This window comes from Schistocerca gregaria, chromosome 1, assembly GCF_023897955.1.
Source record: "Schistocerca gregaria isolate iqSchGreg1 chromosome 1, iqSchGreg1.2, whole genome shotgun sequence".
Lineage (NCBI taxonomy): Eukaryota > Metazoa > Arthropoda > Insecta > Orthoptera > Acrididae > Schistocerca > Schistocerca gregaria.
In genome coordinates this window covers 529705033-529731805 of record NC_064920.1, presented here as the reverse complement: position 1 = coordinate 529731805, position 26773 = coordinate 529705033, and the positions used below count along the sequence as shown (strand labels likewise).

General features: G+C 42.3%; 1 protein-coding gene across 1 annotated transcript in view; it reads left to right on the top strand.

The window, feature by feature from the left end:
• LOC126355045 (cerebellar degeneration-related protein 2) overlaps positions 1-26773 on the top strand; it is a 382561-nt gene that overhangs the window by 95924 nt on the left and 259864 nt on the right. The gene's annotated exons all lie outside the window — the stretch shown is intronic.

Here is a 26773-nt window from a genome sequence, read left to right as displayed (position 1 = left end):
ACGTTCACAAGTGGACTACATCTAGCAGTTCCGGACGTCTATCACGGAAATACCACAAGCAAGCAAGAGTTATTGTTTAGCTTTGAGTTCTAAAGCTCGCGACATAAATATTTGGTACCTACATGACAGAGCGATTGCGAGAGGTGGCAGTTGCTTCATTATGACAGATTATTTTGCTGGTAAATCGTCAGTAAGAGGAGTGTCAATATTCAAGCGTTCTCAGCCAGATATTAGCTGCATAAGTAGGGCTGCCAAAGCGTTTTGCTTCGTAGTGATAAGAGTAAATAATGACCCTTACACAATGTACAGTGGTTTGGACATAACTCTAAAAAAGTGTAAGAGTGCTACCATCGATAGTGGTGCGACGTAGTCAATCGTCCACCATTATGCAGCACTGGTGCTTAGGAACATTTGGAGCCAAGCTTTCCTTTTCCGACAGAGGAGGCACTGTACTCGCGTTTCGTTCAACATTGTCAAAGTTGCACCGTTCGCTGCCTTTTATGCGAAGGTTACACAAAAAAATAGACTGTTTAAGATTCTTTGCAATATGCGAGTTGGTGTGTGTTCCGTCAAATGGTGAGTGATTAATCGGTTTATTCGTGGAGAGTGCTCGTAATTACACACGCAATCGATAGAAGTCTCTTTTAGTTAGCAGCATTCGTGGACTGACTGTAGCATAAATTCAAAAATTATGAAGGACACAGTGACCTTCCATAGAGTGATAGTTAAACTTGTAAAGCGATACAGCAATGGAAACCACTAGTGTGAAGATAGAACTGAGTTAAATTGTTACGATAAGCATGTTTGGTTCAAGTCATTGTTCAAGTGCTACTTACGAATTAAATAAACGAAGCAAACGATACGAACTGCTGTCCTTTCGAAGCAAAGGTTTCACTTAAATTGGCGGAATGATTCCTGTAATGTCGTAAAGAGTACAGAGACGTGTTCCCTTAGACAATACAGCAAAGCTTCCTTCGATACGTATTCTCTCTGTTCACGATCATTTAGCCGTGTCCAGTCGCCACAAAGAAAATTCTTCCAGTTAAAAATCAGCAGATCTATAGGGAAACAGAGGTTTCAAGAATGGTGTAAATATTTTTTTATTACTCTTAGCCCGTGTTACGACAACCTTTCTATGGTCTGAAAGCCTGAAACGAAGCAACTGATACGTGTCAAGCAAATAGTTTGCGAATGTTTCATTAAATCAATAATGTTCGTGCTTGATTAAACGCTTTTGGTGTGAGGACATCCCAATCGATCATCACACAGAAGTAAATACTCAATATAGAACATACAGTCAGTTCAAATTGAAGAGTAGAATATCCAAAATTTTAAAAAGAGCTGATTTTAAAACGATTTCACTTGTTATACAAACAATGAAATTTGGTGACAACTTGATTTCATGAGAGGCCACAGAACATATGTTGCTCAAGAGCTTCAGTACATCTCTTCATGATAAAAATTGTATCCTTAGAGATAAGACTAAAATAAAAACTAGAAAATAAGTATACTATAGAGACAAAACACAGAAAAACACAGTATTATAAACGTAACATTGAAAAGATATTCACATTATTCAATGAAATACACAAGGTACGAAATGTTCCTTTGCATTCACCAACTTCACTGGACGAAAAACTTCTAAACTGAATGTCTTATCAGCAGAGCATGACAATGAGATGAGCTACCATATTCCGATGGAGAAAATTCAGAAAAAAGTTATCATACATCTTAAATAATCCCGTGGAGAAGCAACATCTTACCTCTTTGGCAATATTACACCGAGGTTAGTTTGTTGCTTAGGAAACATTATTACAGTTCGTATGGTAGGCAAAGCCTACAAATGAGTACTGCAGGGCTTCCTTCGAAGCATCACTTGAAATCCCATTATAAACTGAATATGAATTGCACAGTGTGTTGCGTTTGTACAGTTGCTGTCGTCAGTCAAGGACAAACAGGGTCTCCCAGGAGTAACTCTGTGTTCAGGAATGCGGCAGGTACCACTGTTCGAAGAAAAATCAGCGTCGGTTCTAAAATGCTTACCTTAGGAGCCATGAGTGTTAGTTTAGTAGAAGAGATGTTTCACAGTAGTGAACGTTGAGTGCCTCACTAAGAATGTATGAATTTTAGGGATTGTTTGGTCGACTCCTTTGCTTCGAATGATCTCGTCAGTCTTCGGCCTGGGAATAATCAAGACTAGGATACAGTAACGCCTGAGAGTGATGCAGCACGCCTTGCTCTGCAGAGTGGCGGTGCAGCCGCCCGTCCAGGAGTGGACCCAGCAAGCGCTGGGAAGCTACAGGCACCGGCTTTAATTAAGAACCATAGTCCCGCCAGAGCTGCCGCGGTTGATGAGCAATTTGCGGACTGTCCGGCGCCGGCTGGCGTCTCTCAACCTGTATGACGCTAAACATGACATGTGCACAGTGCACAGTGCGCAGTCTATGTATATCTGGTCAGTGGTACGAAGAAACGCAGACACACATACCATTCACTTAAAGGACATTCCTATTTGCGGGATAAACCCCAGTGCTTCGTATTTTACTTCTAGGATTGTCGTTGAGTCAAGAGTCTCGTCTAACTTACTGGAATCTGGCGCACATGTAGATGTGTTCAAACCTAATGGCAACTTCAGGCAATGTGTCATCTTGACGAATTGTAATGTTAATTATCGGTATAAACCGACTCGTTATCCCGCAAGCAATGTGAATCTCTAATGCAGTTATTCAGTCTAATTGCCTCTGTGTGCGCAGTGGTTTGTGGGTGCCGAGCTGGCGCCCTATGGCTGATGACATCCCAGATGCGTGCTCCGTTCGGCTCAGATCAGGCAATTTCTGTGGCAAAGACATAAACATGAGCTCACTATAAAGTCTTTGTAACAAGGTTTTGGACTAGACAGGGACAATGATCCTGGTCGAAGATACCATCACCGTCGGGGAAGACATAACACATGAAGCCATACAGGTGGTCCGCAGTACTCCACAGCTGTCCTAGTACTTTTGATTAATATGACAGGCCCTACGGAAACCCAAGTGAATGTCCCCCAATGTCATAATACTGCCACCAACGGTCTGGATCGGTGGCGCATGCAGGTTTCGAACAGCCATTCCTCTAGATAACAGCATACTGAGAAATCACCATAGACTTCGTATAAGATTAGACGTGATTTATCCGACCAAATGACTCATTTTCCTTTATCGACCGCCTCATAATGAAGGTATCATGTCCATATATTAGGATCAATATGGAAACACATACGAATGTGTAAGATCATACTGATCAATGTGCGATGAAAGCTGTGATAACACTTGTTCCTGCACCAACACTGTCATCTCTCATCAGGTCTGTATATCGTCACCAGTACCCCATTAGAGTGGACAAGCCTCAGATGCCAACGTTCTGTTGTGCGGTGTGGACAGCCATCACATAGTCTCCTACTCGTGGTTTCTCGTCCTTAAACCTCTCCCTATAGGTGCCCACCACAGTAGGACGTGAAAACCTGATCAGCTCCGCCGTTACTGAGACGTTCTCGGCTGATGGGCCACAACATTGCGCCCATAATCAAAGTAGCTCTTATTGATTTTCCATTTTTCGCCCCCATATATAAAATCGCTAAGTGGGTCCAAGGTTTCCATTCAGCCCCTTGTTAACCAGTCTGGTATGGAAGTTGAACATAGCGAAACGGAAGCCGAAGTTTTAAATTTGACTTTCAAGAAATCTTTCACACAGGACAATCATGCAAACATACCATCATTTGGAGAAAATTTAGAGAACTGGCATTTGAAGCTGACTGCTACATTGTTTCTGCTACCTCAAACATACACTGCGTGTAAGGACCATGAAGATAAGAATTAGGGCTCGTATGGAAGCATATAGACAGTCGTTTTTCCCTCGCTGTATTTGCAAGTGAAACAGGAAAGGAAGTGACTAGTAGTGGTGCATGGTACCCTCCGCCACACACCGTACTGTGGCTTGCGGAGTACAGATGTAGACGAACAAAGATTTCCCATTTGCTCCTGCTCTGCTTAAGACTTCTCCTTACCATGCCACATTCTCACAAGCGTTGCAGTGGACAATGGTCGTAGTCTTTTCTCTCATCAGCATTATTAGTATCAAAGTCCACTGTGGCACACACAATGGTATTAATGGCCGTGAATAATTATCCCTGCAGGTCGCGATTATAAGAGAATACTGTTAGCAGGCAGGGGCAGTATAGCCTACAAAGGACACGGTGGCCAATGCGCAGTGGTAAGCTTAACGTCAAAAGCGCTGGGCGAGTTAATTCATTTGTTCTAAAAGGGAGGCGGACAAATGTGTTCTACATTTTGGGCAATCAGCAATGACATAATCGCGGTGCAAGCCTGAAACTTTTCTCAAACCATTTTACAGAAACTATTTGTTAAAAGAAAATCCTTTTTACTTCACTTACAGCTTTGTGTTTCATGATGACATGCCCATCATTTCAATAATCATAGTTATGTGATATTTAGATGGAATTTAGACATTATTTGGAAAAGATTTCAATGAAAAACTAGGATCGCTATGATTTAGCGTTTGGTACCTATTACATAAAATATTGTTGGATATGAAATTTAGTTAATATATCGTATTTTTCTTTAGACTTAGGCAGAGGTATATGTCATCAATGTCGAGAAAATTGATTCGACAGAGCACACCCATTTGCGATCGCGCCGTGCCAGCGATAAAGACAGAGTGAAATATCCACAACATTCCTCGTATTTCATAAATGGTTCCGGATATCGAAATAGTTGGAACTGCACTTTCCCTGTAGCTCTCGGCATTTCCCCTACAACGCCTGCCTGTAATCCCCATCGCTACCGCTCTCTCGACGTGTGCCCTGCCGTCTGCCCGTCTACCAACCACCGCAGTCTGCGTGGACTATAACTGTCGATGTTCGTTTACTGAACACACTTCTTCTCGCTGCGACGAATACATATTCCTGTCTCTTCATGTAGAAGGAGGACAAAGGAATGATACTGATGAACATAATCTTCTAAGATATTTTAGGAGACAATTCAGAATGATAGTTTTTCCGAATGACTGCTAGACATTTTCGGCGTTTTAGTGCCACGTACTCTTTCGTATACATGATCAGGATCTGCTGATACGCGCTTGCTTTGTTTCGTCTATGATTGACGGTCTTGTTGCCGAGACTGTTATGTCTGCTGCAGATGCATTCGCCTCATAGTAATGGATCACGCGGTTTAAATTATGCCAGCGACTGATCTTGAATATGAGTGTAATGTTATCAGTTGAAATGTCTGAAGCGGAAACACTATTCAGGATGCACTCCCAAAAAAATGGAATACCTCCCTAGACAGATGTAACATTGAACGCCAACGGCAATGCCGCATCAACTATGAGTGACACACAGCTCACTACTGAACAGCACTGAAATGACAAGTTTATTTTTACCTCCATTACACAGGTAGCTGCAACGTAGCGATTTCATGTGAACAAGTGACTAGTAATTTCTGTGTCGTGCTGTCCAGGAAGACGCTTTGGTTGCTAGTCCTAAACTCCCGTGTGTTTGACGTGGGATGTGATCCCGCATGACTGACTGGCCCTGAGCACCACACATCAATGTTCCCATCATTATTTGGTGGCGCGTGAAGATGCTGTACTCTTAGACTGGTCGCGACTGAAACGGATTCTTATATGTTTGATAAGTATTGTTTGTTTCAGATTAGGTGAGAGAACTTATTTTTTAATTTTTTAAGGGATGTCAATTAAAAGGCAGGACACGAGACGAGAAGCTTGTTGCAGAAAGTTGAAACCACAGTCCTACAAGACGAAACCGGATATTCGTTTTAAGTGCAGTTTTTCCGACCTAACGGAACAAAAGATTAACGAGAGAGTTGATAACGTAAGGAGAGTAGAAGTGATAGAGCCAGATAGTAAGTCTTGGCGGGGAGGCGGCGCCCAGGGCGCGCCGCGCGGGCCGACCGTGACGCAGCCGTGGCTGTCACTGGAGCGCGTGCTGAAGTTCGTTGACGCTCCAGCAGCTGCCGCTCACCCGGTTTTTGCCCGGAAGTCGGCAATTGCTCGTTTCGCGGGATCTCGGCGGCCTTGGCGGTCCACTGGGAGGACACTGCGACAGCGCCAGAGGCGAACCGTCTCACACGGCCGATCTCCTCAGCTGCAGTGGCCCAGCTACTTTCACGTGCCACAAGGCACAGTATGGACCTGGGCCACAAAACACGGCCAGACCCATTGCTCAGGTGCCGGATGGTGACACGTAGGTACCTGCAATCCAACATAAGGAAATTAATTTCCTTTCTCTCACTAAAGCTTAATTACTAATACTTAGTCATTTTTTTTTTTTGCGGTCTTTGGCCTCTGGTAAGCAACGCTCCAGTAAACTCATTCGTTCAAATCTTCGGGTAACTGCGCAAGTAAAACTGAGGAAACTTAGCCTTTCATTCAGTTATGTTGTTGTTGTGGTCTTCAGTCCAGAGAATGGTTTGATGCAGCTCTCCAAGCTACTCTATCCTGTGCAAGCTTCATCTCCCAGTACCTACTGCAACCTACATCCTTCTGAATCTGCTTACAGTATTCATCTCTTGGTATCCCTCTACGACTTTTACCCTCCACGCTGCCCTCCAATACTAAACTGGTGATCCCTTGATGCCTCAGAACATGTCCTACCCACCGATCCCTTCTGCTAGTCAAGTTGTGCCACAAAGTTCTTCTCCCCAATCCTATTTGATACTTCCTCATTAGTAAATTTTTCAGTCTCTGGCAAGACCAGATTTATACTACAGTAAAGAGTACACACTTAGCCAAAAGTACAAACATATACCTTAATTTGAGGAACAAATTTCTAATGTTCTGGAGCACAGCATTGTATCGAAATGAATCCTGAAACCTGGGGAAAATGAAAAGAACTATACTTCAGGAGTTTGCTATGTGGTGGTATATAAAAATGTTAAAAATTATGTGGACTGCTAAGAAGAGACAGCATGATAGTACATGACTTAGAGTATCTTCTGTGGTACCAGAGGGAGCTGTGGAGTGTAAAAACTGTAGGAGAAAACATACCGAACGTCCTCGACTACTTGTTGTCTTTATTCTAGTCTAAGTGCTAATAACTGATGGAGGTTGGCACAGAAAAGGAAAGCCCAAAAAGCAACCCATAGCAACATTAAATGTTTTTAAAATGTTCTGTAACCCTAGTCGAAGAATGTAGGGTGTAGAAAAGATGTTAGCGTTTTGCGGCCCGATTTCAGAAACGAATGCCACATAATTTTCGAAAAAAGTGTGAATATTACTGAGTCGGCATCACCTGACAAATTTTTGCATACTTTTGTTTTTGTAGCATTTTTGGACGAAAAGATGAGATATTAGCAAACTGAAATGAATGTCGTTCAGTTCCCCTGAAAATCTGCTTTGAATTTTTGATGTTGAAATACATTTGGTTAAACGTGATGGCTCTACTGTTTACTCTCAAAACTGGAACTGTAGCACGAAGTTGAATCACGAACAGAAATGTTCATCGTTTCGATTCTGACGGAGCCACTGATGTGATATCACTGTCGCTTCCATCTTTTGTTCACCTGTGAGTTTATATCGTGGCGCTGTAATTATATAGTAGCATTTACGTAGAGAAATATCGGTTTTCGCAGGTAATCTGATTACTAGCCATAAAACAGCGTAATGAAACGAAGTAATTGATCATGTGCAATTCTTACTTCAGTGAAATGATTCTGCCGTACCAGAATTGTTTACTGATACGCTTTGAAAGTAAGGTTCGCGGAAAGTGCATAATGAAATATCAGAAAATTAACGTTACAATTTATTCATCCCTTCACCATCTAGAAAACTGATCCAGTTGTTGGTGCATTACGCACTTCCATTTCCGTTATTGGAAAAGTGCACTTTAAAACAAACTCGCTTCCAGGGTTACAGATATGCTGTCTTTCTCTACACACATCAGTATGTATTGGACAAGTAAAATTCTAGACCTCAATATTGACATCCCGTAATAATGTTAGCTGTGTGTACTTTCTTTCATAATGTGCCGGGATTACCACACCATGAAGTGAGCTGAATATCTATATTTTTGTGAAGTGTAAATCGGGAGTCGTAGGGAACAGTGTTCGTGTTATGGATGTAAAAAATGAGAAAACACTAAACATAGCATACTCCCGTATGGCACTAGGGAGCCGATGAGCTTAACGTCAACGGACTTCTGTCAACAGTGCTAAATGATCTCGCTGGATGAGAAACTGCGCTAATGACAGAATTCTAAACATTTCAGCGAAGTCTGATGGTAAGGAACTTCCCGCCACGAACCGGTTCTGCTCCACACGCCGGTAAAATACTAGCGATGGAAAAACCTTCCACCAGCGGGATATGGACCGGTTGCTTCAGAGTACAGCGACACTAAACAGTCGTGCGTTAGACATCGCGGCTACGGAGCTGCATGAATATTTTTGTCGCACGATGTAATTTGGAAACAAATGGAAGGATATCCTCACAGATTTATCTAACTTTTAGTTTCAAAATGTGATTTGTAATAACTCAAAGAAGAGCGTTTGAAAAATCTGTCCACAGAAGGTTAAGAAGCCACAAATAAGTGTGCGGTAAACTCACAGGCGGTTTCAGGTTCCAAGAAGGGGCTAGCGTAGTCTGCGTTTTACACACCTCGCGGCAAACGACTTAGAAGCGCCATATACGTTGTAACGGAACCTCAGTAAGTGCTGTTAGTGGCGCGTGTCGGCGGAAGACCCGCGGGGCGAGTTTAATTTCCACTGGGACTGGCACGTGCCAGGAGCGATAGGGGCCCAAATACTTCCGGTGTGAAGTGACCCTACCTGCTCTCGCTCCGCCGAGCGAGGAAGGCCGTAAAGAATAGTGTGCCCGTTGCTTTTAGATCGTGGGACAGCCTGTGTTACTAAACCGTTTCACAGAGCACCCACCCAGCTACACATGGCCCCTCTGACGGCTTTCGTCGGCAACAAACATTTTACTTTCAGTATTTCGTATTATCATTTGACGAAATCAAAAAATTAAAATACTTACGTAATCTACCCATTAATTGATCTTACGTTAAAGGTTAAACACAAAGTTGTTGTTCTTGTCTTCAGTCCCGAGACTGGTTTGATGCAGCTCTCCATGCTACTCTATCCTGTGCAAGCTTCTTCATCTCCCAGTATCTACTGCAGCCTACATCCTTCTGAATCTGCTTAGTGTATTCGTCTCTTTATCTCCCTCCACGAATTTTTACCCTCCACGCTGCCCTCCAATACTAAATTGATGATCCAACGATGTCTCACAACATGTCCTACAAACCGATCCCTTCTTCTAGTCAAGTTGTGCCACAAGCTCCTCTTATCTCCAATTCTACTGAATACCTCCTCATTAGTTATGTGATCTACCCATCTAATTTTCAGTCTTCTTCTGTAGCACCACATTTCAAAAGCTTCTATTCTCTTCTTGTCTAAGCTATTTACCGTCCACGTTTCACTTCCATACATGGCTACACTCCATACAAATACTTTCAGAAACGACTTCCTGATCATTAAATCTATACTCGATGTTAACAAATTTCTCTTCTTCAGAAACGCTTTCCTTGCCATTGCCAGTCTACATTTTATATCCTCTCTACTTCAACCATCATCAGTTATTTTACTTCCTAAATAGCAAAACTCCTTTACTACTTTAAGTGTCTCATTTCCTAATCTAATTCCCTCAGCATCACCCGACTTAATTCGACTACATTCCATTATCCTCGTTTTGCTTTTGTTGCTGTTCATCTTATATACTCCTCTCAAGACACTGCCCATTCCATTTAACTGCTCTTCCAAGTCCTTTGCTGTCTCTGAGGTTCACCGATGACATTTTAATTCTGTCAGTTTTTATTTCTTCTCCATGGATTTTAATACCTACTCCAATTTTTTTCTTTTGTTTCCTTTACTGCTTGCTCAATATACAGATTGAATAACATTGGGGAGAGGCTACAACCCTGTCTCACTCCCTTCCCAACCGCACCTCCCCTTTCATATCCCTCGACTCTAACTGCCATCTGGTTTCTGTACAAATTATAAATAGCCTTTCGCTCCCTGTATTTTACCCCTGCCACCTTTAGAATTTGAAAGAGAGTATTCCAGTCAACATTGTCAGTAGCTTTCTTTAAGTCTACATATGCTAGAAACGTAGGTTTGCCTTTCCTTAATCTTTCTTGTAATATGTCGTAGGGTCAGTGTTGCCTCACGTGTTCCAACATTTCTACGGAATCCAAACTGATCTTCCCCGAGGTCGGCTTCTATCAGTTTTTCCATTCGTCTGTAAAGAATTCGCGTTAGTATTTTGGAGCCGTGACTTATTAAACTGATAGTTGGGTAATTTTCACATCTGTCAACACCTGCTTTCTTTGGGATTGGAATTATTATATTCGTCTTGAAGTCTGAGGGTATTTCGCCTGTCTCTACATCTTGCTCACCAGATGGAGTTGTCAGGACTGGCTCTCCCAATGCTGTCAGTAGTTCTAATGGAATGTTGTCTTCTCCGGGGGACTTGTTTCGACGCAAAGTATTACAGTGTGTCTTCAAGCTGCATAAGCCACTGCGCGTATATATTCTTGCTATATTGATCTTGTATTTGTAGATAAGAGCCCTTACTGGCTTTCAACATACTTTACGCATAATTTTAAACCGTTGCGAAACTTTATCGTTGGCATTTCCAACAAATAGAGGAAGAAAGTTTGTATGGTTACTAAATTTTCGCTGTTCACGAAGTAAAACTTTAGCATTATCCGTACTGTTGTAATTTATTTCTTACCATCTGTATTCACAATACATTTGTGACCAGCATCCATATAGACGGACGAATGTATCTGAAAACGTACTCCACTGTACAAGTTCGGGATATATGTGTTAAACGCAGAGATGCCTGAAAAAATCAGCTTCTGTTTGTAATGGAACACACATTACCCAGAATAAATTAACCCAGCGTTTCTTAATGTGAAAGCTTACATGCTTCCAACTGTGAACACGATTTCAAAGTAAAATATTTATCTTGCTTACATGCTTCGAATTAAATATTTTACTCATAAACTCATTTGTAATCAGTCGTTTGAAGCAGTTTTATACGTGGTATTTCGATTCTTGAAAATAATCGTGGGTTTGGAGATTTACTGGTATAACAAGGGTGACAAAGGAAACGCATGTCTTAATTTCCGTCCTTAAAATCTTGAAAACTTTTACGATAAATAAATTACGCCGCAACTGTGATGGCATCGATACAACTAATGATAAATTAAATCAAACTTTTGGAGCTTTTACATCAGAATTTCATAACATGGTGTCTGACAGCATTCACTGGAAGGGTCTCTACAAAATAGTACAGCAACTCAACAAAATTTTAACTGTTTTCCAATAAATTTTCGTTGCGTAACTGCATTCATGAAGTCGTAGGCAAACTTTAAAAAACACTGCCCTCATCGCCATTTTTACACACACTAAAAACTTCGTAGTACAAAAAATGATTTTTAGAAAGGGCTGAATATTTATCTAAACTTCCTTAGACATATGATTGAAAATATTTTTGCTTCTACTGTTTTAAATGATAGTAAACAATTGTCAGCGTTTATATGACACGTGCGACATTGCGGATTTCGCACCGCCTTTGTCCGGTGATCTAATGTGGCTGTTCCGTTAAACCTACAGTTACTCCTGCCACCGACGCGGATTATTTTGAAGGTAATTTAACGTTCCACAACATATTAACTATATTCTCAACACAAAATAACTTCACTTAATTTCCTTTTGTACTTATTAATGAGTAGGCTCGTTAAGGGCACCATAATTAGTGTAAATTGGCTGAAGCTGCACCACCACACCAGTCTAAACTCAATCCTATATCTATTGAACATTAAACGTAAAAAAATTCAAATGTCTTGTTTTGGTAGAACTAGTAACTTCTGAGACTTTGTGAAAAGGTGAAAAAGTTTTTAAACACCCATTACGCAAATAAAATTGTAAATGTTTAGCGCTACACTATGAAGTTGGGTTGGTTATAATATCCTGCAGACAAGGAGCTTCACGCTCTTTTTCTGGTGAACAGTACAGCGGGTTTCCAAAATCACTAAGTCGGACAGATAGGTAAAAACTGCCAGATCTACGTGCAGTAGGAAGCGAATCGCGCATTACCGAATCTTACTGGAATGTGCTCTTATCTGTGTACTTTGCATCTTGTACAGACTTGATGTTGATAGCTGTTCACACCGCGAGCACGACTGCTCTCTCTCTCTCTCTCTCTCTCTCTCTCTCTCTCTCTCTCCCCCCCTCTCCCCCTCCCCCTCTCCCTCCCCTCTTCTCCCTCCCAGCTGGTTTCCGTAGACTGGAAGTGTAGGGTCCACGGCTACCATGCAATAATCTGTGGAAACCAGTTATAGTGGTCCGTGTAATATCACAGACGGCTTGGTGACTTACATGGCTAGTTTCATTTACACTGAAGAGCGAAAGAAACTGGTACACCTGCCTAATATCGTGTAGGCGACCGCGATCACGCAAAAATGTCGCAACACGACGTAGCATGGACTCGACTAATGTCTGGAGTAGTGCTGGAGGCAACTGAGACCATGAATTCTTCAGGGCTTAACATAAATCCGTAAGAGTACGAGGAGGTGGAGATCTCTTCTGAACAGTACGTTGTAAGGCATCCCAGATACGCTCAATAATGTTCATATCTGGGGAATTTGGTGGCCAACGGAAGCATTTATATTCAGAAGAGTGTACCTGGAGCCACTCTGTAGCAATCCTGGGCGTGTGGGGTGTTCCACAGTCCTGCTGGAACTGCCAGTGTCCGTCGGAAAGCACAACTGACGTGAATGGGTGCAGGTGAACAGACAGGATGCTTACATACATGTCACCTGTCAGAGTCGCATCTAGATGTATGAGGGGTCCCATATCCCTCCAACTGCACACTCGCACACCATTACATAGCCTCCACCAGCTTGAACTGTCCCGTGCTGACATGGAGGGTCCATAGATTCATTAGGTTGTCTCCACGTCTTTACATGCCTATCCGCTCGATGTAGTTTGAAAGACTCGTCCGACCAGGCAACATGTTTCCAGTCAACAGTCGAATGTTGGTGTTGACGGGGCCAGGTCAGGCGTAAAGCTTTCTCTCTTGCAGTCGCCAACGATAAAAGAGTGAGCCTTCCGCTCCGAAAGCCTATATCGATGGTGTTCCGATGAATGGTTCGCACGCTGACACTTGATGTCCCAGCATTGAAATCTGCACCAATTAACGAAAGGGTTGCACTTCTGTCACGTTGAACGATTCTCTTCAGTCGTCGTTGTCCAGTTCTTGCAGGATGCTTTTCCGGCAGCAGCGATGTCTCAGATTTGACGTTTTACCGCGCTCCTGATACTCGCGATACACTCCAGAAGTGGCCGTACGGAAAAATGCCCACTTCATCGCTACCTCGGAGAGGCTGTGTTGCATCGCTCGTGCGCAGACTGACACCACGTTTAAACTCACTTGAATCGTGACAACCTACAGCAGCAGCAGCAGTAACCTATGGAACAACTGCTCCAGACGCTTGCTGTTTTATATAGGCGTTGCCGATCTAGCGCCGTATTCTCCCGTTCACATCTCTCTATTTGAATACGCATGCCTATACCAGTTTCTTTGGCGCTTCAGTGTATAAGGGCCTGCAGATGGTGACGGTGAGGGACCGAAACTGGTGGCTAAATAAAATAGTTAATTGCGGCCGTTGGTATCATCTTTCTTCAAGATGACAGAATCAGTCTAGTAAAAGTGCCCCGATATTTAGCAGAAACGCTTTTCTGCTAAATGTCGCAGTCGCAGTCGGTGAGGTGCTCCAGATATCAACACTTAGGGTGAAATGAGTTTCTTTATATAGATTACAGTTTCGTCTGCAATGGTAACAGCGTTTAGGTATTACCGACGCAGATTTTAAGTTCGCATGTAGTAGAGATTGCACAGACCGTGGAAACACGTTTTAGTTAAACGTAATACTCCCTACGTGGGCGTAGAGGGACGGGGTACTAGGTATTACGCTGCGTGCGAAACACGGAAGTGGGTGCAGTTAGCGTTGCGGGAAATGTGCGCGTAGCGGACGTGAAGTGTTACGCGATCGCGGCTTGCCGCAAAATGCTCTAAGTGCTGTTCAGCTCAACTGCACAACGAGCAGCGGCGTACGCGAGGAAAATAGCTGCGGGTCTCGTCGATGAACGGAAAATCAAAAATAGGTTGGTTACGTTAAATAATACAAGCAGATTATAAATAAAATACACTAACAATTTATTAATAACTATTTTCGCTTCGAGGAATAATCACCATGGCCGCTTAAAGTAGGAAACTGCTTGTTAGCGCAAAATTTATTAATCACGGAGCTGTAGGTATCAAATTGTGGCTTTTTAAAAATAAAACTGTACATTGGCTTATTACCGTAACGGTGTACTGCTGCGTTTTCTGGAAGATACGGAACACAGGCATACAACGAAAAGCGCCGAGCTGCCTATAACTCAGGTGCATGTCACGAGGGGACTGCCCCTGCTCATCACAAACGATTTCGTACAATTTTCTGGTGTTTGTAGGCTTCGGGCAGAGACGAGAGTGACAGAAGTGCGAATGTCATATGCCAAGCGTTTGGGGGGAGGGGGTGAGAGAAAAATCCGAAAATCCGCCGTGGTTTGGGCGAGGTATGACTCGTGTATGTTAATGTAGTTTACCTTGGAAGATAATTTAAGGAAAGGCAAACCAACATATCTAGCATTTGTAGACTTAAAGGAAACTCTTTACAGTGTTGACTGGGATGCTCTCCTCAAAATTCTGAAGGTGGTAGGGGTAAAATACAGGGAGAGAGACTATTTTCGAATTGTATAGAGATAAGATTACAGTTAAGAGTCGAGGGGCACGAAAGCGGAGCAGTGGTTGCGAAAGGACTGAGACAGTGTTGTAGCTTCTCCCAGATGTTATTCAATCTGTATATTGAGCAAGCAGTGAAGGAAACAAAGAAAAATTGGGAGTAGGGATTAAAATGCTAGGAGAAGTAAAAACTTTGAGGTTTGCCAATGACATTGTCATTCTGAGACAGCAAATGACCTGGAAGAGCAGTTGAACGGAAAGGAGGATATAAGATAAACAGCAAAACGAGGATAATGGAATGAATTCCAACTAAATCAGATGATGCTGAGGAATTAGAAAATGAGAAAGTAGTAGATGAGTTTTGCTGTTTTGGGAAGCAAAATAACGGATGACTGTCGAAGTAGAGAGGATATAAAATGTACACCGGTTGTGGCAAGGAAAGAATTTCTGAGGAAAAAATACGTTCACATCGAGTATAGATTAACGAGCCAGGAAGTAGTTTCTGAAAGTATTTGTATGGATTATAGCTATGTATGGATGTGAAACATGAACGATAGACAGTTTACACAAGAAGAGAATAGCTTTCCAAAAGTGGTGTTACAGGAGAATGCTGAATATTAGATAGGCAGATCACTTAACTATTGAGGTGGCACTGAATACAATTGGGGATACGAGGAATATGTGGCACAACGTGGCCAGAAGGGACCGGTTGGTAGGACACGTTCTGAGGCATCAAGGATCACCAATTTAGTGTTGGAGGAAAGTGTGGCGGGTAAAAATCGTAGAGGGAGACCAAGAGATGAATACACTAAGTAGATTCAGAGGGATGTAGGTTGGAGGACTTACTCATAGATGAAGAGGCTTACGCGGATACAGTATCAAGGAGAGCTGCATCAAACCAGTCTCTGGACTGAAAAAAAAGCAGCAGTAGTATGTAAATAAGTTACACAACTGCAACCAGTCACTTCTTTTTCAATAATAATGCTTTATTACATGAACAGGTTTTCGAACCCTTTCAGGTTTATTTTCAGATGATTTCGGGAAGATCCGGTAAGTTAAATCATTAATAGTAGTAGCATAATGCAGGGTGCTGGTTCTATGCCAGAAAGATTGGTCGCACTTTAATGTATCGCCATGACTATAGCTTATCTGTCGATATGGATGTAAATTTAGTTTTTACTTACTGCGACAGTATAGGCGGCTTTTTTCGTATGTCTGCCTCCATTTTTGAAGTCCAGAACACTTTCACACGAACTATATTAGTTTACACTTTGACAGTGACACTTTACCAGCATCCAGCATACGCTTTACAACTGATGCTTGTAACAAAGATCTTGACAGAGAGAGATGACATAAGCCTACTTTGTACGGAGATGTAATTTGTTCTTGACATGAGTTAAAGTCGATATAAGGGCAAGTATTTTAATCAGAATGGCGATAACATGAGAGCACAAGATAAAATAATAATTTACTACAAGAACAAATTTCAGGTGATCTGATATAATTCAACTGCCTGTAACATACAAGTAGAAATATCATAATAGCAATTATCATGCTTAGCATTAACATGAACTCCAAGGAATCAATAATAGTTATTGTATCTGCAGTGAGGTGCAGCTGTCTGTATGACTAGGACCTGTATATTTAATTAATAACAAATCTTCATCTGAACTGTTGGCTTATTTCTGTTGTTACGGTAACGTGATCTGGAGTATTATCAAGAGAGCAGATTCTGTTTATTTTAGCTGAAGTTACATGTATAAGAGTTATAGTGATTGTAATGGATTAAAGCTGTTTGTATGGCTGTACATTTAATATTTAAAAAATCATGAACAAAAATTCTTTAACTGTTGACTTATTTTTATTCTAACATTAGTGATATGAGATATTGGTAAAGGCAGCTTCCGTTTGTTCCAGCTAGAATTAATATGTCTAAAGTACTGATTTATGTTAGCAATGGAGGGCTTTAACATTTAGAGATATGGTACAGGTCTTATTCTGTGGTAGTATATTACATTGACACCAGTGTGGTTAGGATGTAAGGAGAGGGAGGGGGTGGGTCATTGGGAAGGGAGGTTGGGGAGCCGGTGTAGGGTTAGTTGGATGGTTACTTGTTTTGAACTAGTAGATCTTCAAAGTTCTGAACGAAAAATTTGTTTCTCAGTTCAGTTTGATCATTGAGTAGGTAGTCAGGTGCTGTATTTGTGTAGATAAATATTTCAATTTCTTCAAGGTGGTAAAGTATTGTGCCTTTGTTTGCAAAATGTAGTATTCGGAGATTCTGTTCTATGTTGTTTGCAGAATGATTGTGTTGGACAAGGTGTGAGGCAAAGCTGGACTTGTAAAGGTTGTTAAGACGGAGTGCATCTGTGTGTTCTTTAAATCTTGTGAAGCTTCTACCAGTTTGTCCAATGTAGAAGCTTAGATGTGTACCAGCTCACATGCAACTCATGTCCGACTTTTGATATTGTTGTATAGTGGTTTTGGTGCTTTGTATGATTGTATTTTGTTGTTGGTGAAGAAACTTATCTTGTATGTCTTGAAGAGGTTGGCAATTTGGTGAGAAATCTTCCCTAGGAAAGGCAGACTAACAAATGTGGTTTTCTTGTTTGTGTGTGATTGTTCAGCAGTTGGTTGATTTAGTTTTGCTGTATGGATTAGTTTATTATTGCAGGGTTGTAACCATTGGTGGAGGCAGTTCATTTAATAATTTGTTTCTTTTTGTCTTCCATTTGTGTCCATTGGGATTTTAAGCATGCGATTAACCATTCATGTAATAAAGCATTATTATTGAAAAAGAAGTGACTGGTTGCAGTTGTGTATAACTTATTTACATTAAATATACAGTCACGGTTCTAAAATATCCGTAATGGATAAGCATAATAACAACAACAGTAGTAGTTTCCATGCAGCAGGTGGCGCAGTGTGAGGGATAGGGGTGGGGATGTATGTAATAGTAATTAGAGGCTCGTAGAGTCTGTGTTCATTAATCTTTTCGTAAGTTGCGTGTAAGGAAAATTTGGTGGAAGGGTTGGACAAAGTTCAGGAATGTCGTCATTATTTCAACATATGGAAAATTATCAGCAACCCCTCACAAAAATCTTGTGACTGACGTGATGAAATCTTGGGTTCTGGAGAAGAAATTTCTTTCGTTAATTGTCTCAGGGGAGGAGAAACAAATCCACAATTACGCGGCAAGATTTTCCGTGGTGGATATTAAAGTGACTGAGCATTAGTTAGGTTTATTTGCAGTGTACTTACAGTAAAAACTGGAACTAAAAAAGCTTATGCACAAACGCGGCACCACGGCCCTAGGATTACAATTAGCAACTCAGTTGCTCCAACAGCTGACAGGAAACCACGTAAACCTTAAGTGGCTTATGCCTCGCCAGACACGCACGAAAAACGAAATGTTTTCTAAACGTTTGGCATTTGGAGCTCTCTTCCATTACTGACGTTTCTGGCGAAGACCTGCTTGCACTATTTGGACTAAATCGGTGTTGAAGAGTAGGCGCGGTAAACTTGTTATGGCTAGCCTCCAACAATGGCGCACAAGGCGAGGACTATTCTACGGTTCCGCCTTACAAAACACGGACATTCTTCAGCTTTAAGTGGATATAAGCCGGCACACGGCTTCATTCAAATCAGTATATCCGGCAGTATGGACTGACTATCGTTAAGTGTGGATAGTACCTCAAGACAGGATCTGGCCCGAGTAAACAGTCGCCACAAAGGAGAGGCAAATTAGGTATTCTACAAGCGATCGTTATCGTTCATTGGCTTCAGGACTAGTCCAGAACTAAAGACTGTTCAGTGCAAGTGAACACCTATGTATTCCCACGAACCATCATCGCATTACAGTTAAGCATTGTAAAGTATTTGTTAGTAAGTTACTGTACACAGTTGCTGATCTGTGTTGAAATCAAATTGCTATAGCTGTTGACTGTCTTTTTGGCCCTGTCACGAGGCTGTATAGTTACCGCGTCGAGCCAGCTATCACAACAGCAACTATCGGTGGTAGAGGGTTCTCTCCCTGCCACTTACCACGCTTGACACAAAGCGTATTTGGTGAATACGACATGAGTTAGATGCTATTCTTACTGTCCATTAGGATCCTCCATAAGATAGAAAATCACAAAGTTTTCATGTTCAAAATTTACTGTGGACCTAAAACCATTTAGAAAGTAAGTCCGCGCCACTAAATATACCGTAAATGAAATGGAAAATTCCTTATCTACGATGTCTTCCACACCGCTGTACTTCAGACCTTCTGAAGGGCCTTGTGCGTACAATACAGTATCCCCTAACGTGACGAAACGTGCATTAGGTTAAAACTTTGCGACCTGGCTTTATTAGCGATTAGCTGCTTGGACCATATATCAGCCGTAAAAGGACGTACGGATCTCGTACTACATGACTGCCCTCCAAGGACGGCAGATTTATGGCTCTGTCCATGTTCCTGCCCTTCCAGCAACTGTGACACCACAGAGCAACAGCAATGAATGCAGAGACTACAGACAGGTTTGCAAAACTGTGACGAGTTCGGCAATCGTCTGTATGTATCATGCATCTCAAAGAGGGCACGTTGAACATGAGTGAAAAATAAATGAAAACTCTGATCCTAAACGTAATCTTGAAATGTGATCAAAGATAAAGATTGTATGTGCATGAATGGAAGAGAGACTCATTACTCTTACGAAATTAGGAGCTATACAGTCCTGTGCGTACAGTCATTCAAAATTTACTCTAAATTTCTGTTTTCATTCATGCTGGAGACACGCAGATAGTTTAGTGAGATCAAAGAATGTCTTTGAAACACACTTTCTGATACAAACAGAATGGAAATGAGGTCATAGAATTTCTAGCCAGTGTAAATGTTTGAGAATTTCGCAGCATCTCCCATTAGTTATGGCACAAGATTATCGGAAACGAAATGAAAGAAAAGTTCAAATAAGGCTGAGTGGGTAAAAATGCCGCTTTCGTTCAATAAGAATATAGCTGCGGTAGCCTAAGTGAAGAAGATACGTTGGAAATGAGTTGACTACTGTCGCACCACGTCAGAGCAGTCATTATGGCCGGGGACTGTTCGGGAAGTGCATGAGCCCGCAGAGTGGAGTCTCTTTTTGGCATCATTCAAAGTTCTCGAATTGCATTTACGGTTTAGATATTTGTGAAAGCAGCGGGTTAATTGATCGTGTGGAAGTGTTTGTGCTATCCGTCACTGTGATACCCGTGAGAACACCAAACTGCATAGTTCAAAGCGTCGCAAAGTGCACGGATGCTGTTCGGGTGTGTCGCGGACAGTGTATACGCACTCTCGCCTACGGTGTTATTTGTTCGGGTCAGCGCGCCGTGCCGTTCGTTATCCAGGGACGTCTGTGTCTGCTGTGACTCACCGCTGGCTGGCCTCAAGGTCCACTCTGCAAAGGCGCTGTCTCGTCCGGCCTCCGACCTTTGTCCATTACTACCAATAGCGGTCCTAAGTTTTCTGTAGCAGCTGTATACCTTCGGAGCAAACTGACAGTGCTGTCCATACATTCTCTCGGTCTTCATGTTTGGTACCGTATTTACAGCGGGTGCAATCCAGAGTATCCGGCGATCCCAGATGGGATCAATCATGACGCAGCAGCGTGTAATCTCTTCGAATTTCCTGCCACTTGCTTTCTGGGAAAGACTAATTACCTGCAGCGCCTGTATTGAGACGTCCCTTCATTGCAATTTTCTCGAACAATGTGTCCCTGTTCGTACAGCCTTCACTCCTCGGATACCCTCAAGATCTGAGCTTGTTAATGTATGTGCCTACATGGATACACCACGCGCAACTGCCACGGCGCCGGCTCGCTCTTTTCTTTCTTGGAATGTACTCATTGAGCTTAGTGACATCGGAACCACGGCTTGCCCTGAAACGACACGTAATGTTGTTAAACAAACGGTGCATAAAATGTAAGGTTTCCTATTAGGCGGTGGTTTCGTCTGTCAAGTCTGACTGGAGCTGCTTTACCGGGTCTCTCTCTCTCTCTCTCTCTCTCTCTCTCTCTCTCTCTCTCTCTCTCTCTCTCTCTCTCTCTCTCTCTCTCTCTCTCTCCCTAGTTGGCTGCATTTTCTCTGGTGTTCCAACAGATATTTGCAAATTAGCTTTTACATTGGGTAGCTGGAACCAACCCAAACAATTACTACACGTCACGTCTCTCATGTAACGCAAAGTGTCAACAGGAAGCGTCGGTTCGTTTTTAAATACAAACAAAATTATTTTTAAATTGGAATTTTATGTGCCTTTTCGATAGAGCGCTCCCAAATTACAGTTCCATATTAATTTTATCGCTATGTATTAACAGGGATTGTAAAACATGAAGAATAAACAGCAGTCCAGCAACAACTCAGCAGCGCTGTACGTTTGGCGGCAGCTGTCAACTTCGGCCAGGGCACCACTGCCGACGCTGGAGTACTGGTTATACAGGGTGTTACAAAAAGGTACGGCCAAACTTTCAGGAAACATTCCTCACACACAAAGAAAGAAAATATGTTATGTGGACATGTATCCGGAAACGCTTACTTTCCATGTTAGAGCTCATTTTATTACTTCTCTTCAAATCACATTAATCGTGGAATGGAAACACACAGCAACAGAACGTACCAGCGTGACTTCAAACACTTTGTTACAGGAAATGTTCAAAATGTCCTCCGTTAGCGAGGATACATGCATCCACCCTCCGGCGCATCGAATCCCTGATGCGCTAATGCACTCCTGGACAATGGCGTATTGTATCACAGCCGCCCACAATAGAGCACGAAGAGTCTCTACATTTGGTACCGGGGTTGCGTAGACAAGTGCTTTCAAATGTCCCCATAAATGAAAGTCAAGAGGGTTGAGGTCAGGAGAGCGTGGAGGCCATGGAATTGGTCCGCCTCTACCAATCCATCGGTCATCGAATCTGGTGTTGAGAAGCGTACGAACACTTCGACTGAAATGTGCAGGAGCTCCATCGTGCATGAACCACATGTTGTCTCGTACTTGTAAATGCACATGTTCTAGCAGCACAGGTAGTGTGTCCCGTATGAAATCATGATAACGTGCTCCATTAAGCGTAGGTGGAAGAACATGGGGCCCAATCAAGGCATCACCAACAATGCCGGCCCAAACATTCACAGAAAATCTGTTGACGTGATTGCACAATTGCGTGCGGATTCTCGTCAGCCCACAACATGTTGATTGTGAAAATTTACAATATGATCACGTTGTAATGAAGCCTCATCCGTAAAGAGAACATTTGCACTGAAATGAGGATTGACACATTGTTGGATGAACCATTCGCAGAAGTGTACCCGTGGAGGGCAATCAGCTGCTGATACTGCCTACAAACGCTGTACATGTTACGGAAACGACTGGTTCTCCAGTAGCACTCCCATACAGTGACGTGGTCAACGTTACCTTGTACAGCAGCAACTTCTCCGACGCTGACATTAAGGTTATCGTCAACTGCACGAAGAATTGCCTCGTCCATTGCAGGTGTCCTCGTCGTTCTAGGTCTTCCCCAGTCGCGAGTCATAGGCTGGAATGTTCCGAGCTTCCTAAGACCCCGATAAATTGCTTCGAACGTCTTCCTGTCGGGCCACCTTTGTTCTGGAAATTTGTCTCGATACAAACTTACCGCGCCACGGCTATTGCCCCTTACTAATCCATACATCAAATAGGCATCTGCCAACTCCGCATTTGTAAACATTGCACTGACTGCAAAACAACGTTGGCGATGAACACTAACCTGTTGATGCTACGTACTGCTGTTCTTGATGCTAGTACTGTAGAGCAATGAGTCGCATGTCAATACAAGCACCGAAGTCAACTTTACCTTCATTCGATTGGGCCAACTGGAGGTGAATCGAGGAAGTACAGTACATACTGACGAAACTAAAATGAGCTCTAACATGGAAATTAAGCGTTTCCGGACACATGTCCACATAACATTTTCTTTTTTGTGTGTGAGCAATGTTTCCTGAAAGTTTGGCCGTACCTTTTTGTAACACCCTGTATACCTCGCGTCTCTCCTGTCCCTGTTAATACGCGTCGATAAAACAAACGTCGCATTAGACTAATCTGGGACCGCACCAGCGATGGGCAAGTAAAATGAAGCCTTAAACATTTACTGGTAACGGGAAACAGATGCTTTCCATCGACAATAAGCGTCCCATGAAAGACGCGATGAGCATTATTGGTTTGGGCTGACAATGTAGTTGCACAATGCAAAAACTAAATTCAAAATATCTGCTGAAACACCAGAGAAACTGTTCCTGACGAATAGAGAGAGAGAGAGAGAGAGAGAGAGAGAGAGAGAGACTGACTCTGTACATGAGAAAAAAAGTTGTTGGTTAAAATATCTCTGCTGCATTCTCACTTGCTGCCAGTTTGCTTTAATAAACAGTTCCTGGCATAAAAGTACCTCATATTTTGTACTATTCAATTCACATAGTACATTCGCTCACCAGTAGCCAGCATGTCAACTGAGCACACGACGTGTTGTCCAAACAATGCCAGCTTCAGCTAATCAAACAGTAGGAATGTTCAGAAGATATTTATCAGTTCAAAATCCTCGCTCAGTAGCACGCAGTTCACCATTACTCGCTGTTAAGAAGTTTCTGGAGTATCACTGCATAGTATACCAAGAGGAATTTATCTACATCTAAATGGCTACTCTGATAACACCACATCAACGGTTGGCGGAGGGTTCATCGAACCACCTTAACGATAATTCTCTATTATTCCACTCTGGTACAGCTCGCGGAAAGAACGAACATAGTATATTTCGGTGCGAGCTCTGATTACCCGTATTTCGCTACGGTGATTGTTTCTCCCTATGTAGGTTGGCATCAACAAAATATTTTCGCATTCGGAGAAGAAAGTTGGTGACTGATTTCTTAAACGTCCCACCGCAACGAGAAACTTCTTTGTTTTAATAAAGTCATCCACACTCAGCCCTATTTCTCAATAACATAAAACGTGCTGGCTGCCCTTCTTGCAAATTTCTCGATGTAGACCGTTAACCTTGTTTGGTAAGGATCGCACACAGCGCAGCAGTACTCCGAAACAGGACGGACAAGCGTAGTGTAGAGTCTCTTTAGTGGATTTAATGTTCTAAGTGTTCTGCCAACAAAACGCAGTCTTTGGATAGCCTTCCTCACAAAATTTTCTAAGTATTCTTTCCAACTTCATTTATTCGTAGCTGCAATTTCTAGGTTATTTAGTTGAATTTAGGGCCTCTAGATTTGATTCGTAACTGAAGTTTAGTGGACTACTTCTAGCACTCACGTGGCTCACCTCATACTTTCCATTATTTAGGATAAATTGCAATTTTCGGACCATACTGATATCTTTCAGAAACCTTTTTCCAATTAGTTTCGGTCTTCTGATGACTTTGCAGATGACACTGTCGTTTATCGACTACCAAACAACCGAAGACGGCTGCTCAGATTGTCTCCTAGATCGTTTATATAGATAAGGAACAGCAAAGGGCCTATAACACTGCCTTCGGGAATGCCAGAAATCACTTCGGTTTTACACGATGACTTTCCGTCAATTACTACGAAATGTAACCCCTCAAACAGGAAATAAAGATTCCTGTCGCATATTCCACAATCACGCAATTTCACTACAAGCTACTTCTGTGGAACCGTCTCAAAAGCCTTCTGAAAACCTAGAAATACGGAATCAATTTGACATCCCTTGTCACCAGCACTCATCACTTAAAGAGCTAGTTCTGTTAAACAAGAACGATGTTTCTGAAATCCGTGTTGGCTGTACATCAATAGACAGTACTCTTAGATGAAGTTCATAGTGTTCGAACACACTATATGTCCCAGAATCATGCTGCACATAGTTAATGATATGGGCCTGCAATGTTGTGGATTACTCCTATTGGTTTTCTTGAATACTGGTTTGACCTGTGCAACTTTCTGGTCTTTAGGTGCAAATCTCTCGTAGACTAATCGGTTGTACATGATTTTTTTAAAAAAAGTTGTTGCATCAGAGTACTCTGAAAGGAACCTAACTGCTATACAATCTGGACTAGACTTCATTCTAAAAGTGATTAAAGTTCCTCCACTGCTTCGAAGATACCTACTGAGTTACATACGTTGGCAGCTGTTCTTGATTCGAATCCTGGATAATTTACTTCTCCTCCTCTAAATGAATTTCGGAAGACTGTGTTTAGTAACACTGCTTTAGCAGCGCTGTCGTAGATGGTATTTCCACTGCTATTACTGAAAGGAGGCGTTCTCTCTTGCCGCTAACATACAGGGTGACAATTATTGAACGATATGGGGGAAAAAACGTAAATTACTTACAAACTACGGCGTGCGCACACTTTATTCAACATGTAAACGTCACTACAGTTGTTCGGATTTAGGTTACGGCGTTCTAGAGTAGCAGCCATCATTGGCGATGATGTGGCGCAGACGATAGCGCAATTCTGCATTACCTGCTGAAGTGTCGGAACATCGATGCTGTCGATAACCGCCTAAATGGCGGTTTTCAGGTCAGCAATGCTGGGGTTTTTGCTGTACACGTTGTCTTCAATACAGCCGCCACAAAGGAGTCGCATATGATCAGATACGGAGAACATGGTTGCCAAGAGTCCCATGCCAGTGGCCTCTACGTACCCTAGAGCCAGAATGCGGCCCTCAAAGTGCTCCTCCAGGACATAAAACACTCCTGCTCCGATGGGAGCGAGCCCGTCTTGCATGAACCACATCCTGTCGCAATCAAGGTCACTTCGAATAACGGGCCTTAATCAACAGAAACCTTCATATACCTTTCGGTAGTCACCGCACCAAGGAATATCGCACCGATTATTCCGTGACACGACATTGCGCACCACACAGTCACCTGTTTAGGGTGAAGAGACTCCTCTATCGCCAAATGCGGATTCATGGTCTCCCAAATGCGCCAATTTTGCTCATTGACGAACCCATCGTCGCTAAGCAAACCATGCATGCGAGTACTAGTTCCCATAATGCCCCGCGGCAGTTTCAACGTTCTAACGCAAACAGTTCAAAAGGTACGACGATTTTATTTCATATAGTTTAACAATCTCTTTGGATTTTCTGAGAGGTTTCGAGACATTTCCGTTGTGGAAATTATTATTGTCGTCTTGCAATGAAGCCCGCATTAAATTTCGAGGTTCTGTAAAAGATGGCGAATCTTGGGAGTGCTGCGTTCTTCTAAATTTGGCACGCATTTTTTCCTTGTTTTTGCAATAGTATTCTAACCTGTTTCGTGTATCTTGGGGAATCAGCTCCGCCGTTTGGTAATTTGGTATAAAGCTTTCAATTGCTGCCGATACTATTTCTTTGAATTCAAGCCACGTCTGGTCTACACTTAACTTTAATTCGGAAGGAGTGGAGAATCTCTCATGAGGGTGTCAAGTGAATTTTATCTGCTTTTTTAATACATATATTTTTCGTTTATTTTTAGTGGATTTGGGAGTCAAGGTTTTCAGTCTCGTTGCTTCAACTTCGTCTTCACTAATCCAGGTACCCGTTTTTATGCTAGTCACTAGTTCAGGATTATTTGTTGCTGAAAGGTAAAGTGTATTTTCATAACCGTTTACTATTTAAGTTGGCTATTGAACTAACTGCTCGAAATTTTTCAGAAAATGCGTTCAGCACAATTTCGGATGATTTATGCGTACCTCCGCATTTAAACAAGTATTTTGGCCAAGATATCAATGGTAAATTTAAGTAACCACCAGCTATAATTGTACGAGTCGGGTGTTGGAGATTACTAAAGTTTTCGTTGAACCTCTAAGCAATTGTATCATCTGAGTTTGTATGTCGGTAAAAGGATCCGGTTATTTTATTCCGGTTGCCGGAAATGACCTCTGCCCATATCAACTGACTGGTACTACTTCTAACAGCAACA